Here is a 14,672-nt window from a genome sequence, read left to right on the forward strand (position 1 = left end):
TTCCCAGTGACACGGAAGTACCATGTAGGAAGGAAGCTAAAGAGCAAGTCAAGGCTATTACCTTAAGGTCTGGGAAAGTTGCTGATGTTGAAAGGGCAAAAGAAGGAGAAGCTGAAGTTAGAGATGAAGAAGCTAAGAAAAAGGTGAAAGCGGCGGAACCAAGGAAGACTACTGTTGAACACACTCTTCCTGAGGGTAATACAGGGGAGAAACAGCTCTATTCTCCACCACCTTTCCCTAAGAGATTGCAACAACAAAAGCTGGATAAGCAGTTTGGTAAGTTTCTGGAGGTGTTCAAGAAACTTCACATCAATATACCTTTCGCTGAGGCTCTGGAGCAAATGCCTAGTTATGCGAAGTTTATGAAGAGTATTCTTTCAAGGAAGGTGAAACTAGATGACCTTGAGACCATTGCTCTAACGGAAGAATGCAGCGCTGTGCTGCAGCAAAAGTTACCTCCAAAGCTTAAAGATCCAGGTAGCTTCACCATTCCTTGCACCATTGGCAAGTTGTCGTTTGACAAGTGCCTTTGTGATTTGGGAGCATGCATCAATCTGATGCCGTTGTCGATCTTTAAAAAGTTGGATTTGCCTGATCCAAAACCCACCTACATGTCTCTACAATTGGCTGATCGTTCTATTACTTACCCAAGGGGCATAGTGGAGGATGTGCTAGTCAAGGTGGATAAGCTCTTCTTTCCTGCAGACTTTGTTATTCTGGATTTCGAGGAAGATAAGAAGATTCCCATAATCTTGGGAAGACCTTTTTTGGCTACTGGTCGTACCTTGATAGATGTGCAGAAAGGTGAACTTACTATGCGGGTACAGGATCAAGATGTGACCTTCAATGTATTCAAAGCAATGAAATTTCCTATAGAAGATGAGGAGTGCTTAAAAGTGGATGTGATTGATTCTGCGATTACTTCAGAACATGATCATATACTAATGTGTGATGCATTAGAAAAGGCCTTAGTGGGGGATTTTGACAGTGATGATGAAGATGGCAATGAGCAATTACAATATCTTAATGCTTCTCCCTGGAGGCGAAAGCTGGATATGCCGTTTGAATCTCTTTGTACTTCTAACCTCAAGAATGCTGAAGCAAAGCTTAAACCATCAATTGAGGAAGCACCTACCTTGGAGCTCAAGCCATTGCTTGAACACTTGAGGTATGCTTTTTTAGGAGATGCATCTACATTACCTGTTATTATTGCATCTGACCTTTCAGGTAGTGAGGAGGACAAGCTCTTAAGGATTTTGAGAGAATTCAAATCGGTTATTGGATGGACCATAGCAGACATCAAAGGGATCATCCCTTCATATTTCATACATAAGATTCTGCTAAAAGAGGGTAGTAAGCCAACTGTTGAGCAACAGCGCAGACTTAATCCTATCATGAAGGAGGTGGTGAAAAAAGAAATTCTGAAATGGCTGGATGCAGGTATCATTTATCCTATTTCTGACAGTTCTTGGGTGAGTCCCGTGCAATGTGTGCCTAAGAAAGGAGGTATCACTGTGGTAGAAAATGAGAAGAATGAGCTCATCCCCACTCAAATAGTTACAGGATGGAGAGTATGCATGGACTACCGAAAGTTGAACAAGGCCACGAGGAAGGATCACTTCCCTCTTCCATTTATTGATCAGATGCTTGACAGTTTGGTTGGTCATGAGTATTATTGTCTTCTGGATGGCTACTCAGGGTATAATCAGATTTGTATTGCACCAGTGGATCAAGAAAAGACTACCTTCACTTGTCAATTTGGCATGTTTGCTTTTTGCAGAGTTTCGTTTGGGTTATGTGGCACACCGGCCACTTTTCAGAGATGTATGATGGATATATTTTCTGACATGATTGGGAATAATGTCGAGGTGTTCATGGACGACTTCTCCGTCTTTGGACATTCGTATGATGAATGTTTGAATAATCTTCGTGCCGTGCACAAAAGGTGTGTGGAAACTAATTTGGTGCTCAATTGGGAAAAATGTCATTTTATGGTGTGTGAAGGCATTATTCTTGGGCATAAAGTCTCTAGTAAGGGTCTTGAGGTGGATAAAGCCAAGGTGGGAGTCATTGAAAATCTCCCACCACCTATTTCTGTGAAAGGAATCCGTAGTTTTCTTGGTCATGCGGGTTTTTATCGGCATTTCATCAAGGACTTTTCGAAGATATCTAAGCCGCTGTGCAACTTGCTTGAGAAAGATGTGCCTTTCAAATTTGATGATGAATGTTTGACGGCATTCGAGATTCTTAAGAAGAGTTTAATCACTGCACCAGTTATTACAGCACCTGATTGGACAGAGCCTTTTGAGATGATGTGTGATGCGAGTGATTATGCGGTAGGCGCAGTTCTTGGGCAGCGCAAGAATAATCTCTTTCCTGTGGTCTACTATGCTAGCAAGACCTTAAATGGGGCCCAAATGAACTACACCACTAGTGAGAAGGAGCTCTTAGCTATAGTCTTTGGTTTCGAGAAATTTCGATCTTATCTGTTTGGGACAAAAGTGAAAGTATTCACTGATCATGCGGCCATTCGCTATTTGGTTTCCAAGAAGGATTCGAAGCCGAGACTCATTCGTTGGGTGCTCTTACTACATGAATTTGAGTTAGAGATCAAGGATCGAAAAGGTACTGAAAATCAAGTAGCTGACCATCTCTCTAGATTGGGGAATCCCGAGTGTACTTCACAGGATAAGACATTGATCAACGAATCTTTTATGGATGAGCAGTTGTTCGCAGTTCAGGAGGCAGAGCCATGGTTTGCAGATATTGTAAACTATCTTGTCAGCAATATTTTGCCTCCTAATTTGACCTCAGCTCAAAAGAAGAAGTTTTTGCATGAGGTGAAGTGGTATATGTGGGAGGAACCATATTTGTTTAGACAGGGAGCTGACCAGATCATCAGGAGTTGTATCCCATTCTGTGAAACGGAGGGGATATTACGAGATTGCCACTCTACAGTTTATGGTGGACACTATGGTGGTGAGAAGACGGCAGCTCGTATTCTGCAAGCAGGTTTTTTCTGGCCTACTTTGTTTAAGGATGCTCATCAGTTTGTTTTAAGGTGTGATCGTTGCCAACGAGTGGGAAATTTGATGAGAAAGGATGAGATGCCGTTAAATGTGATGCTTGAAGTCGAGGTATTTGATGTTTGGGGAATCGATTTCATGGGGCCTTTTGTCTCATCCTGCAACAATCAGTACATCTTGCTGGCAATCGATTATGTCTCAAAATGGGTAGAAGTCAAAGCTCTACCGACAAATGATGCAAAGGCAGTGTTGAATTTTCTTCATAAGCAGATTTTTACAAGGTTTGGAACGCCTCGGGTAATCATAAGTGATGAAGGGTCGCATTTCTGCAACCGTAAGTTCACTTCTATGATGCAGCATTATAATATGAATCATCGAGTTGCTACTGCCTATCATCCGTAAACAAATGGTCAAGCGAAAGTGTCTAACAGAGAGATCAAGCACATTCTAGAGAGGGTTGTTTGTCCGTCAAGGAAGGATTGGTCTTTAAAGCTCGATGAAGCTGTTTGGGCTTACAGAACATCATACAAAACTCCACTTGATATGTCCCCGTTTCAACTGGTGTATGGTAAGGGATGTCATTTACCTGGATCTAGATGCGGCTGGAAATAAGCGAATGCTTCAGCTTAATGAACTTGATGAATTTCGACTCCAAGCGTACGAGAACAACAAAATGTACAAGGAAAAGGTGAAGAGGTGGCACGATAGGAAGCTACATCCTAAGTTATTCGTGCCGGGGCAACAAGTTCTCTTATTCAACTCTCGTCTCCGACTTTTTCCTGGGAAGTTGAAATCAAGGTGGTCTGGACCTTTTATTGTCAAAACTGTGTTTCCACACGGAGCGGTGGAGATTTTTGAGAATGATCCGGACCAATCATTTAAGGTTAATGGTCAACGTTTGAAGCACTACTATGGGGACACGGCAAACCGAGAAGTGGATAGTGCCGTGTTATTGTCAACTTGAGGAAGGTACGCAACGTCAAGCTAATGACGAAAAAGAAGCGCTGCATGGGAGGCAACCCATGGTTTGTTGTTACAGGAACCCTTAGAAGTTAATAACCTATCAAAAACCACAAAAAAATCAGAAAAACCGCGCTGAAAAAAAAAATTCCAGTGACCCCATGAGCGACCGCTCAGGAGTTAGCTGAAAGAAATTTTTTTAAGTTCAATAAAAATTCAAAAAAAAAAATCAGAAATATAAAACACAAATTACAGCCCATAAACCCACGACCTATTCCCCATTATCCCATGATTTTTACCCTTAAACACACTCCTCATCAAATTCTACCCTAATCCATACCCTATATATACATACACCTATCCCATATATCTCCCACACAACTTCTACACTTCAACTCTCTCCCAAACACAAAAACACGATTCTCAAGCACTTTTATTCAGATTCAATGGCACCCAAGAGAGCAAGGACTATCGATAGCAGCAACACTGTGTCTACGGCTGATTCTTCGAGGGGTACTACTGCGAGGCCTCGATTGAATGATAGGGCTGCGGAGGAGGAGTACACTAGGCTTTTGGGGAAGCCAATTCTGAAGGAGAGGGGATTTTTACCATCGGGGAGGGATGGTGAGTTGTTACCTATGATTGCTGAGAAGGGGTTGATAGCTTTTTGTGAGTCGCCTGAAGCAGTGCCGATGAGCGTGGTTCGCGAGTTCTATATGAACGCGAAGGCCGAGAAGAATGGGTTTTCTGTGGTCCGGGGGATGACGATTGATTATCACCCAGCGGCGATTCGCCGTGTGAATGGGCAGAGAGAGAGGAAGCCCACGGAGGAGAACTGGAATGAGAAGACTGCTGAGGATTTTGACTTGGATTTGATTTGTGCTACTCTCTGTAGGACGGGCACAGTATGGACTTTCAAGACTGGAACTAATGAGTATCGTCACTTTTCGATGATCGCGATGAATAGGTATGCCCGTGCATGGAATGCGTTTATTTGTACTAATATTCTGCCTTATTCGCATGCACATGAGGTCATAGTTGAGAGAGCACAGTTGTTGTGGGGAATTTTGAATGAGGAGTACTATGTAGACCTTGGTGAGTTCATCTACCAAGGAATTCTGAAGTTTTTGAGGGGAGCTAAGCACATGAACATCCCTTATGCATCCACGGTTACTAAGCTTTGCCGAGCGGTGGGAGTGCAGTGGCCGTCTCATGAGCAGTTGCAGTTGCCGGCCGCTCCTATTAATTCCGGGACTCTGAATGCGATGCAGGAGTGGACCGGTGGTGAGCCCGAGGAGCATGGGCTGGGTTATCGTCTTCTAGGAGGGCCCAACATGAGGTGCTACCATGGCGAGGCCAAGGCGTGATGAGGCTGATTCTTCGAGAGCTCAGGAGGGTGCTGGGATGGCTGATGCACAGTATAGGAGGCTGTCACGGAGGATGGATGCTATGTATGAGACGCAGAGCAGGTTTGCTCAGGAGCTCACCCTTGCGCTAGGGACTGCTTTTCGAGGCCTTGGAGCTGACATCCAGTGGCCAGTTTTTGGTGAGGACTCTGCATATCCGCCTCCTGATACACCACCCACTGAGGGTGATGATGATGATGACTCCGAGTAGGTATACCCTGTGTTCCTTTCTACTACCTTCAATGGGGACAGTGAAGATTTTAAGTTTGGGGGTGGTAGTTAAGGAATATTTTGTGTGTGTGTCATATAGCTACATATTCATGATAGTTAGTTCATATAGTTACATAATTTTTGCCATATAGTTTTTTTTATATATAGCTTTATTTCTTTATCATATCATGTAGCCAATGCATATACCATGATCCCTTTTGCGATGATTTATCGACTGATTTGTGATGTTGATGCGAGTGTAGTGATAGCATTAAAGTGATGTTGAGTCGTGTAGGTTGATAGGCATGCTAGAAACATTTGTATTTTCACTAAGTCTTAGAGAATGCTTAAGGACTAGATTGTTGTTATGATCTGATTGTTTTTTAGGTCAATTTATTTATTATGCTTAGAATTTTATAATAGGTTCTTAGTAATAAAGGCATGAAAAAGGAAAAATATGGAGTAAAAAATGGAATTTGTTGCTAATTGTGGCTAGGCGTCAAATGGCTAGTAGCCGGCTCGTATGTTTATGCGAGTAGTCTAGGGTTGAGCACGATGGAGCGAAACGCACTTGCTCAGAAATTTTGAAAAAAAAAACAAACAGAAAAAAAAAGAAAAAGAAAGAAAAAAAAGAGTATGTGTTGATGCATAATTGAACACGAGTGGGCTCTTTGGTATTCGAGTTATTAAGTTCTTAGGGGACTTTGTGCCTAGTGACCTAAGGCTTTTAGAGTCTGGGATCCGCTAATTTAACGCTCGCTACATGGATACCATTGTATAAATCTTTTGTGGACCTCACTCATTGCATGGTCAAATAAGCATTACTGTTAGGAATAAAAAGCATGATTCCGTGATAAGCTCCAGAATTCTTGTAGTGTTATAAGTCACTTTATGCCTAGAATTTTTATTCTTTGTATAATCATGTGATTACCTTGATGATAGTTGAGTCATAAAAATTGATTTAGTTCCGGAGCATATTTGTTAAGCATCTGCACACACCACGTTTTTGGCTGTATGTTAGTTAGCATGATTTGATTGATCTTTAGTCGCCTAATTGCATTTGTTGAGATGTTGTAAGTTGGTTGGTTTGGTCGAAGTAAGGGGGATCGCTGCATTTCATATAGATTGTATTCATGCATGTTTTTATTTATTTTTGAGTCTGTGACGCTTGAGGACAAACATCGATTTAAGTTTGGGGGTGTGATAAGTGGCATTTTATACCACTTAGAACGTCTTAAAATAGCTTAAATTGGTGTCTTGAAAATCAAGAATTTTGTGTATTTGATGCGTTTTTCTAGTGTTTGTGCGTTTCAGGGTAATAGTTGCATTTCGGGGGAGTAATCATCAATAATAAGTCTTGGCATATGTCTAGCATTGCGAGAGGGAAGAGAGGAGCAGATTACAATGAAGAAACGGAGCAAAAATCAGACATTTTCCAGTAGGGGTCTGAGCGCCGGCTTAGCTATGCTGAGCGGCCGCGCAGGAAGCTGAGCGCCCGCTCAGCTATGCTGAGCGGCCACGCAGGGTCGAGAAATCAGATTATTTATTTTAGACTTCTATTTCTGTTTGGCTTACAACTTCTGTGTAATCTGAGTTTTATGGGACTTCTATATAAGTAGATTTCAGAGACGTTTCACGGGTGTTGAATCGTTGTATTAATCGAGGAGCGAAGGAGATAAGGAAGAAGACCGTTTTAGCATACCGCAATGAAGCGGAAGCATATTTTCTTGTGATTCTTTATTTCGTTGTAACGTTGGATGCTAGTTTTCTTTGCGTTGAACCTATTTACTCTTGTGACGTACCCTGGTTTAATATAATTAGTTTCGTTATTATTCTTTTGTGTTTATTTATCATGTTTTCATATGAACCCATGATGACGATAAGTGCTATCATGGGCTAATCGTGATCATGGGGTCGTAACGGATTTACTATAAAATTCTTTAGTTAGTTGTTTAATACTTTAGTGTGTGATGATTGTATGATATCTAGTATTGGTTGTGCGTATTCGTCTTATGTGCGTCGCGAACATATAAGATAGGGTGTTAATCTCTTGTGAAGCGACGGTGGATCTCGAGATTTAGAACTTGCCATGCTAGCATAGGTTCATGTATGATGTTACATGATTAGTGGGTAACTCTAACCGTTTTATTCGCCCTGTGTAATCAAAAGGAATAACTTGTGCTTAAAGCATTATGTTGTCAATTTCTGTAGACATATAGGGACTCAACATAATTGATGCCTATTCAACTTCTATCTTAATTGTGGATGTTTGGTAGAATGGTATTAGTATAATGAAAGTTGGCTTTTATCAGTATCGTGTTATTCGATTAATATCATTGCTGTTGTATGCTAAGGGTAATAACAATGACTATTGAAGGAAGTAGTAATGAAGTTGTGATCTCATGAGTGTTTTAATATTGTTAATTTGAAGTGTTAATTGAGTGGTTAATTTTAGTAGTTAATTGTAGTTAATAATTAGTTAACAAATCTAAGTGTTATTGTCTTAACATTGAGAAGTAATCATACATTGGTGAGTGAGTTTAATTGAACATAATTAGTCTGAGTCTCTGTGGGAACGAACTAGAAAGTATTCTATATTACTTGCGAACGCGTATACTTGCGTGTATTATTAGCGCATGTTTTCGCCCTAATAGTGACGCTTCGCATAAGGAATTAGGGTGCTTCTTATACAGCACCGCAAGGTAATCGCGTACGCGTCAAGACAATTAAGGGAATGTAAAATTGGATATCCCCACCCATGAGCTTAGGCTCGTGGCAATAGTTTTTCCCTAAAGATTGGAGGCACTACTTGTATGGATAGAAGTGCGAGATTTACACAAGCCATAAGTGCTCTAGTTTATTTTCATGCAGAAAGAGCTCAACATGCGCCAGAGGAGGTGGTTAGAGTTAATTAAGGATTACGATTATGAGATTCTTTATCATTCAGGGAAAGCCAATATGGTGGCTAATGCCCTTAGTGTAAAGGAGAGACTCAAGATGATAATATCTTTGGGAGAGTTGATAAGAGATTTTGAGGAAATGGAAATAGGATTGAACGCAACCGGATCCGGTACCGAAAAACTGTTTGAGATTGTAATGTAGGCCGAGTTATTGGAAAAGATTAAATTGTGCCAAGAAAAAGTAATGAATGAAGGCCGAGAGTCAATGACTAGAGAAGAGATCCATACCGAGAAAAATGATAAGGGAATAATGAGGTGTTCTTACAGAATTTTGGTTCCAAATGCTCAAGAGCTTAAGGATGGGATCTTAGATGAATGTCATAGTTCGAGGAATAAGATTTAGGGCAACCCTGAATGTGATATTCAGGGAGGTCGCCATCAAGAAAGAAAGAACCCATAACATAATGGAAAACAAGGATTCTAACATATAAGATAACCCTGATTATGGGAGAAGGATGAAACATTTCATACTGAGAAAACAGAAGTCGAGCAAGATAGGGAGAATCGGGATGGTACTCCTATGGAACAATTCATGGACCTGCCTAAACAAAAATTATACTTTTATTCCCAAACACCACCCTGAGGAAACAATGCGGTGGGAAATTCTTTCAGGACCTTTAAGTCACTAAGCTCTCAGAGTTCCAAGGAACAAGCTGACCTAGCCGAGGCAAGAGCCTGGCCAAAGGAAATAGAGGACTGATTTTATATTCAAAATGATTGATGAAGCGCAAAACACTGTTTTTGTCACTTTCCTCCCTAAGAGAGAGGCCACCCGCTGGTGAAAGGAGAAGAAAGACACGGGGCCAGAGGTTATGATAAACCGATTAAAGTTAAGTCAATTATTTTCAGGAAAGTACTTCCCAAGGTTATAGAGATAATGTAAAAGATTTAGAGCCAGAACAAAGGCGGACGAGTATGATGAGTTATGAATCTAAGTTGTAAAAGTTGGCAAGATTCATCCTGAGGACACGAATCCCAGAATGACTTGATGTTTGAAGTAAATGATTAGTGGGTTCATGAAGTGATTGTAAGAGAAAGGAAAATAAAAAGAAACTGAAGTGGAAAGGAATATAAAGGCAATAAAGTTTGAGGTATGATAAGGGAGTTGGGTATGAGGAAATTAATTATATATACTAGATTGTTATTGTTTGATTGATATGATAAGGGTAAGCATAGTTATAGATAAGTCATGCCCAATTTTTGAAAAGAAAGTATATAGGTGTATATAAGGAATGAAGTTGATTTGATTGTTAAGATGTTGTGTCAGATTACGAGAATATGTGATTACTTGTTATGTGTAAAAGTATCGAGTTAATTTTTAATATAAAGTGTATTAAGGCGTAACCTATTATGTGTTACATGTGATATATATATATATAAGATAAGCGGATATCGTGATTTGGGTAAAAATTTAGACGTTCTGAGAAACGTCATAAATCGATCAAGTTTCTAATTAGGGTTTGTTTGGTAATTGTAGATTTGAAAAGCGAAGGCATTTAGGCTAGGAGCGGAAAAGAGGTCCTAGCTGGCAGTAGCTCGTATACCGTGAAACAGGAAAGCTACCTGAGGGAAGTAACGCTACCTTTTATTGTGAATTGATTATAGAGAGGTTATTAATGTTATGCACTGATAGAGTAAAGAATCTTCGTAATACTGTTATTGATTCCTTGTGATAAACCTGCCATTGATTCCTTGTGATAAACCTGTTATTGATTCCTTGTGATAAACCTCGTTAGTAATCCGTTATTTCAACTACTTATTACCCTGTTTCCATGTCATTGTTATCTTTATGATCCTTTAACCCCAAGAGACATAATGAACCTTTCGTAATTCATACCTTGTTAACCTAGACTCCTATAACAATATATATGTGCCTTGTGATATAACATTCTTTGGAACTATCCTGATAACAGCATTATTATACCTTGTTTATCAATAGATCATTTCCTTAATTGACGATCCTTTTTATTCAATCTGATTATCATCTTTGAATTCTCGAAATTTAACCTAAGAACGATTTTGGACTTGAATGAGTCCAAATGAATTGACATATTTGGTAATGTTCAAATGAACTTAGTAAAATCTTCTATACTTCCAACATAAAGGTTTTCCAAATGAATTCCTGATGGATTGGATAGAGACGTAAGAGGGTAGTGGGACTAGTCCAGTCACGTAAGAGGCTAGCGGGGCCAGTCCAATATAAAGGATGACCTAATGCCATAGGTACCTTGATGACCAGATTGAGGTCAGTACGGACTAATCACCCGTATTATATTTAAAATATGAATATTCCAATCAAGGGATATTTTATGAAAGAGAAAAATGTATACCTTTGCTAAAGCAGTTTGCTTTCTTTTAATTCGAAATGAAATGGATTAAATTGTATCTTCTTTAAAGTTATGAAATTGATCGAGAACCCTATCACTTTACTTTGTTATTGATACTCAAAGCTTGAATGATTGCTTCCTTTAAAATGAGAAACTCTCTGAGAACCCGGTTATTGATTTTGATGAATGTCGGCTTTCTTCCAACTTTGAATCTTGAAAGCTTGAAAACCTCTTCCAACACATTTACCTAGCCATTAATAGAATACTGCCACCTAGAGTTTTGAAAGTAGAATGCCTTTATTATGTTGATATTTAGAATTGTTAAATAGTTACTTCCTGAGCCTTTTTGCTCATTTATTTGCTTTGATCTTACAATGGCACTTAAGCAAGAGGATGGCCAGACTCAGGTAGATGCTTTGTGAGCAAGCGACAATAAGATGGTGGGAAATGTATTAGCTGAATTAGATACTTTTGGGTTATCTATCGATTCCAAGTCGAAATTGGATAATTTGGTTTCAATTATATTTTGGGTTGTAATAATTTTATTTTGGTTGATAGTTGTAATCTTGTCTCATACTTTATCCTATTAGATCATGTTATTTTCATGGTTTATTATATTTCTGTTGTTATTATATTAGTTTATTGGTGTTGTGGGTCCTCATTCCTAACCCCGAGTTTGAGGATGTCACAGAATAGACTAAATCATAAATACTATTATTTTTAGATAATATACATTTTACATATTTTTAGTACTATATTATTAGTTTTTAATTTTTAATTATATTTCTATACTCTCCGAACTCTCTATATCATATTAGTTTAATGGTATTTTAAATATTTATAATTTTTGGTTCAATTTTGAATATATATTTTGTTTGGAAAATTAATTCAGTCTATTCCGTTTTAAATCATGCTCGGCCCGTAATACAAATTCGGTTCGGTTAGGTTGGAGAAAAAATAACATTTCAATTTTTGGTCTATTCGGTTCGGTCATGTTTTGAACAGAACCAACTGAATGCTCAGCCCTAAGAACATGCACCCAACTCACTGCATAAATTTGAACTCAAGCTAAAATACACACCCTAGGAATCTTAACACACTATCAAATGTAAATTTGTAATATACATCACCAAAGCTATGATTATTTGAATAACCGATTTCTAATTTATATATACATGAACATATCCATGTAAATATGTTGTGGATATGTTGTGAACTTGATGATTTCTTTAACAAAACACCTTAGTCGATTTTACTTAGTGAAAAATGTAGCACTCGATGGATAAGGAATATAGTCCCGATGGATGAGTCAATATAGTCCCGACGGATGATGATTAATTATCCGTCGAGTGAGTAGCTTGTGTAATAATGAGTCTGTAGCACATTTCTGCATACACCTTGTTTAGATTCTGTAGTAGCACTCAAGTCATGTTGACTTTAATTAGATATGCAGAATAGGTTGATTAATTGTACATAGATGTTGTCTTGTAATTCTGCATAAATGAAATGAAGTCAAGTGCCAGATAGCTACCCGACGGATAAACAACAATGCCACTCGACGGATGATCAACAAGGCAACCCGACGGATGATCATGTACCCAGAGGATAATCAATTCAAACATCTGTTGACAGTGACAACACAGTCACATGTGTCGAGTGTATGCAAAAGGAATGTGGAAGCCTATTCAACTGGGTTTTAGAGAATAAAGAAGCATTGCCATTTCCATGCTATTATGAAGATATTCAAAGATGCTGGAATAGAGTAATGAAGCAGCATAGTATTAGACTTGATAGGTTTTGTTTTATTATCTTGTCTTATTACTTTGTAATCTTGGTGATATATATATAAACCAAGAAGTAGCAAATAGAACAACAAGAACAAGATTAAGAACATTATCTCGGAGAAACAATTGTAAGCTCCATCCTTAGCATTTCTCTGTAAACTTAGTTGTTCATATTTGTAAGCAGCTGTGAGCTAATCTTGCTACACAGAGTTCTCCTGATATAATATATATCTCTGGTGGATACATTCAAATCCACCAGAAAGTTTTTAAAGACTTGTGTTTTTAATTACTTGTGTTTTGATTTTACTAACTTCGTATTCCGCACTTTGTAAATCAAAAACTTATATATCATTAAGATAAAACATTTTATATTTTTTTTTAAAAAGGTTCAAAAATTCCATTCAACCCCCCTTCTGTAATTCTTGTTGCATTATTAGGGACTAACAATTGGTATCAGAGAAAGTTCTTGAAGAACAAAGAATTTAAAGATCACAACAAACAGCAAGATGAACAAGAAGGATGTAGGAGTCAAGATTCCTTTTCAGGACAAAGATAATTACCATCACTGGAAGGTAAAAATGCATCTTCACTTACATTATCAAGATGAGGCTTATGTAGATTGCATAGAGAGAGGCCCTCATGTACCAATGAGAGCTGCAACTGGAAATGAGCCATCAGTTCCCGAGCCAAGGCATGAATGGTCAGATCCTGATATTGAACAAGTCAGGAAGGATAAGAAGGCCATGAATATTCTGTTCAATGGAGTTGATGGTGACATGTTTGACAACATCATCAATTGAAAAACTGCCAAGGAAGTTTGGGATACAATACAGATTATCTGTGATGGCACTGAACAAGTCAGGGAAAATAAGATGCAGCTGCTAATTCAGCAATATGAGCACTTTCATAGTGAAGATAGTGAGTCTCTCACTAACATTTTTAGTAGATTTCAAAAACTACTAAATGCTCTGAAGTTGCATGGAAGGGTCTCTCAGACAAAAGACTCCAATCTTAAGTTCCTTAGATCTCTTCTAAAGAAATGGAAAGCTATGACAGTCTCATTGAGAAACTCTCAAGATTACAAGGAGTTTACTTTGGAGAGACTGTATGGCATCCTGAAAACTTATGAGCTTGAAATAGAGCAAGATAAGAGGATGGAGAGAGGAAAGAAGAAAGAAGGATCCATTGCACTAGTTGCTGAGTTAGAGAAAGAGAAGGAGATGAAGATGGAAGCTGTTGAATCAACTTCAAAGGTCTGTAAAAATAAGGGCAAGGGGCCGGTAGCAGAAAATGAAGATTCTTTGAGCCAAGATAATATGGAGGATATTGATGAACATCTTGCATTTCTTTCCAGAAGATTTTCCAAGCTCAAGTTCAAGAAGAACTTTGGAGCAGCTAAGCCAAATAGAAACATGATGGATAAATCAAAATTCAAATGTTTCGAATGTGGCTTGGCAGGGCACTTTGCCAGTGAGTGTAGAAAGTCAGATTCCAGCAAAAAGAAGTTTGATCCTGTGGATTATAAATAGAAATACTTTGAGTTGCTCAAAAAAAAGGAAAGGGCTTTCATTACACAAGAAAATGACTGGGCAGCAGATGGTCTGGATGAGGATAAGGATGTCAGCTATGTCAATCTAGCCCTAATGGCCAAGTCTGATGAAACAGAGACAAGTTCTTCAAGTAATCAGGTAATCACCACTAACCTTGCACATTTATCTAAAGCTGAGTGTAATGATGCAATAAATGACATGTCTAAAGAATTATATCATTTGCATGTTACACTTAAGTCTCTTACTAAGGAAAATGCTAAAATCAAAGAAAACAATTTGTTTTTAAGTGAGAGGAATAATGTGCTAGAGTCTCAGTTCATTGAATTTGAAAAATTGAGAATTGAGTGTAAAATTGCTAAGGATGAATTACTGAGTCCTTGAAGAAAGAAGAGATCTTGAAGAAGCAGCTTGAACGAGAACAAGAGGTGATTAAGGCATGGAAAACATCT

The sequence above is a fragment of the Apium graveolens genome, chromosome 10, assembly GCF_009905375.1.
Source record: "Apium graveolens cultivar Ventura chromosome 10, ASM990537v1, whole genome shotgun sequence".
In the NCBI taxonomy this organism is placed as follows: Eukaryota; Viridiplantae; Streptophyta; class Magnoliopsida; order Apiales; family Apiaceae; genus Apium; species Apium graveolens.